Here is a 4,010-nt window from a genome sequence, read left to right as displayed (position 1 = left end):
TTACCAAGCATGATGACCTTTGCCAGGGACTGGTCTTTCTTGAGAACATGTGCAAAGTATGTGGGACAAGTGTCACCATTCCTGTCTCTAAGGAGCATTCTGGCTGCACTTCCTCCAAGATCGATGTGTTTCTTCCTTTGGCAGTCTGTGGTACTTTCAATTTTCTAGCCAAAACCGTAGTTCAAATGCATCACTGTTTCTTAGGTCTGCCTTATTCAATGGCCAGCCTTCAAATGAATAAGGGGGAATTAGAAATGCCATGACTTAATACTTACCTGGTGGGGGAAATGTCCTAATTACAACAATGGTTTTCCCAGGGCAAGGCTTATCCGTTGTGCTCTGGATGTGCTGACCCCTGCAATTTCCCCAAACGTGGGAAACACAGCTGCAAAGTTTATGATAGCAGAGGACTGTGCTCACACTCTCCCCTAACAATTAAGAGAGAGAGAGAGAGAGAGAGCCATGACTTGTGTTAGGCACACATCAGTCTTCAAAGTGCCACCCTAGCTTTTCAACACTTTAAAGAGGTCTGTGCAGTAGCTTTACCCAATGCAATGAGTCCTTTGATCTCTTGAGCATTGACTGTGGATCCAAGCAAGAGGAAATCCTTGGACCCACCATCAATGCTCATGGAATCGACTTGATGACAATGAACAGATATGATAAACCTGATGCAACCCTATGCAAATAGACTAAGGAAACCTAGAAGCCCTGCGGAATGAACTGTACCCAGCCCCGAAGCTGCCAGCACCCTTGGACTGAGGGCTGGGGTATGTGGATGGGAGAGAAAACAGAGTGGTCACCCCAGAAATGTGGAAGTGGCAGTGGTGGTCATTGGACTTTGGGGAGAACCCCGGCTTGGTGGGTGCCCAATGAAAGGGACCAAGATCACCATACAGGTAGTACCTAAGTGCCCACACGAACGGTTGTGATCCATTGAGCAGGGGTCTGCACTTGGAAGACCTGAGTCAGGAAGTGCCCCCTGGCATCAGTCCCCATACTTAGGGTGAACAGCATCCAATTGAACGAGAGCTCTAACTGTGTAGGGTAAAACCTTGTGGGTTGCAGCTCCAGGTGGAACTGTGCTTGCATAGACTCCTCATACCGACAGTGTCTGCAGTGCTGGGTCACTGGGAAAATTGATGATGATAATAGTGCAATCGACTTATACCCCGGGGTGGGGGATGGGGATTGACAATGCTGTACTTCTTTATTTATATGGGTTTTTGCTTTCATGCTTGTAGCTTGCTTTTATAACGTTCTTTCTTTTGGAGTGTGTATGTGTTCTGTTTGTTGGCTGCTGGTTGGCTTCTGTCTGCTATTGATGTAGTTGATCTTACAGGACTGTGATTTTGTCATATTATGACAGCCAAAGTAAACCTGAGATGTGCAAACCCCATGAACAAGCAGATGGAGTCTGGGCTCCTACTTAAGTCTAGCCCCAATTCAAGAACTGTTAGCTCTGATAACATAGCCCTGCTCAACACTCACCTTCATTAATGAACACTGAAGATAAGGGTGCTACAGCAAAATGTGGTGAAGAAAGTAGATGGTGCCCGGCTATCAATTGGAGTAGTGTCTGGGGTCTTAAAGGCTTGTATGTCTGGAGTCTTAAAGGCTTGTATTCAAACAAGCAGCCATCTAAGCAAAGATCCAACTAAATCCAAACGGATGAAGCACACCAGTTTGTGTGATCCAAAGTTGACAATTACAAAATTCGAATATGGCGAAGGGAAAAGTATCAGAGCTAAAATTATGAACACTCGATTTGTAGAAGGCTAAGGAGGACAGTGGGAGCCCAAAACCCAACTGCAGATATATGGTCAGACTGAGCCCCTGGCAGATCTGCTCTGGCCACAGGCAAGAGTCCTGAACAGCCTTACTATCAAGCAGAGACCGAGGTAACCTTGACCGTGGTAACCTTGACCGCGCTGGATAGAACTCAGTACTTGACCAGTTGACCTCCCTATAGACCCAACCTGAATGTGTTCTGGGTGTAAGTGTCTCTTACTTGTTCCATGACAGAAAATTTCTTCCCTGACTTTTTGAACGTTGATGGGGGTCTTCTCTTTCTTACTCATTATTTGTATTTTTGTTTTTATATTATTGTTATTTTATCCTTACCACTTTACTCCGATTTTGTTTGTTTGTTTCTGTTGGGTTTCCCAATTTGTGAAACACAGGAGGATTTGATGCAAAGTGATAATAACTGATAAAAGGGTTTATAGGGGATTCCAGGGATTGGGAGTAGGTGATAGGGAAGGAAAAGGGATTTCAGGAATAAAACACTAAAGGCGGGAGTGGGGAGGGAGCACTAGAACTGATTGTGATTGCACAACTCATTCTAAAGGTGATTTAACATGGAGGGCGGGGGCTGTTCTAAAATTGATGTGGTAATGATTGTACAATTCTTTATATGATTGAATGATGGAACTATTGAATTGTATGATATGTAAATTATGTTCCAATAACACAACTGGGGGGGAAATAGACAAATGAAATAGATGCATATATGTGAACATTGACACCCCACCCCTCCCCCCCACCACCCCACCCACCACCACCCCCCCACCCCTGAGCCACCAAACAAGCATAGCATTTGGCAAGACAATGGGACTAGGAATAACCTTTTAAGTAAATTGGTGCTGGATGAAATTAGGCTCCTGTCTTATCCACAAATCAATTTCAGGTAAAGTGAAGATCTAAGTGGAAAAAAATAAAAACAATAATTCTACCACTGCTCTACCCATATGTAGCTACTGAGCATTTGAGATATGCTGTTAAACATAAATTTAGTAAGGAAACGGATTACGTACAATGAATCCTATGAGAGCCTGACTTGACAAGCTGCCTTGTTTTACCAGCTCTCACAAGTTCTCTGCCATTGATGGGGGGCAGTCTTACCACTTCTCTATCACTATTAGTGGAAAATACATGAGGTGTCCTTCTCTGATAGGTGTCTGCTTCACATCGTGTCATGGAGAGAATTGTGTCTCACAAAAATGTGTCAACTTAACTAGACCATGATTCCCAGTGATTCGGCAGTTATGTAAAGATGGAATCATTCCCCATGATGCGATCAGCTCACCAACTGTGAGGGGGTTCAGGTAGGATACAACACCCTCACTCAGATCATAGCGTTGATCTGATGTCAGGGGACTTTCTCTGGGGCACGGCATTCATCGTGGCAGACATCTCACCAGACATGACAGCAGGAACAAAAGAGCAGAGAAGGAGGGGTCTCAGTCCTACCAACAAGGAGCGAAGCACATCCTTCGGACCTGAAGTCTCTGCGTTGGACACGAGGAAGATCTCTTCAGAACACCAGGCCCAGGGCTGTTAAAAAGAGATGGGCCCGTTCCCCAGAGCCAACAGAAGGAGAACGCTTTCCCCTAGAGCTAGTGCCCTGAATTCAGGCTGCTGGCTTCCTGAGCTGTGGTAGAGCTTAGAGCCGCCGACGTGGTATTTATGTTCTAGCAGCGCTAAGTGTGCTAAGTCACACATATTCCTGTTTCACAGTTTTGTTGTAAAATATTTTATGTTATTTATTTATGTTAAAATAATAATTTTGATATTTTAAATAATAATTATTTATTAAAATAAAATTATTTATGTTAAAATAATAATTTGTCTATGTTGGGTTGAAAAACATATTGCTAAGGTGAATTTTATCTGCTGCTTTTTGCTCTTTTAATGTGCTGCTGGAAATATTTAAAATTATACATGTGGCTCACTCTGTTTCCGTTGGACATCACTGATATTAGACAGCATCCCTCCAGGGCAGAGTAAAATTGCCCGATTGGGGTTTACAAAGCTGTACATCTCAGTGGGAGCAGATGGCCCTCCGAGTGGCTGGTGGATCTGCATCCACAGACCTGGTGGTTGGCAGATGGACGCCCATCTCACAGTGCCACCGGGCTCCGACAGCGAGGAGCTCACGCCGTTGTTGCAGCCACTGTGTCACTCCATCCCTTTGAGGGTCTTCTGGTTTTTTGCTGCCCCTCCACTTT

At 44.5% G+C, this 4,010-nt stretch overlaps 1 non-coding gene across 1 annotated transcript; it reads left to right on the top strand.

The window, feature by feature from the left end:
• The first annotated feature begins 267 nt into the window (after positions 1 to 267).
• On the top strand, positions 268 to 431 carry LOC115870276. The gene has a single exon (XR_004046642.1). It is a non-coding gene; the product is annotated as a U1 spliceosomal RNA (small nuclear RNA).
• Positions 432 to 4,010: the final 3,579 nt, after the last annotated feature.

Source organism: Echinops telfairi, unplaced genomic scaffold (genome assembly GCF_000313985.2).
Source record: "Echinops telfairi isolate 266 unplaced genomic scaffold, ASM31398v2 ScPeMD7_443;HRSCAF=831, whole genome shotgun sequence".
NCBI classification, from domain to species: Eukaryota; Metazoa; Chordata; class Mammalia; order Afrosoricida; family Tenrecidae; genus Echinops; species Echinops telfairi.
Note: the sequence above shows the minus strand (reverse complement) of the source record. Positions and strands in the feature narration are given on the sequence as shown.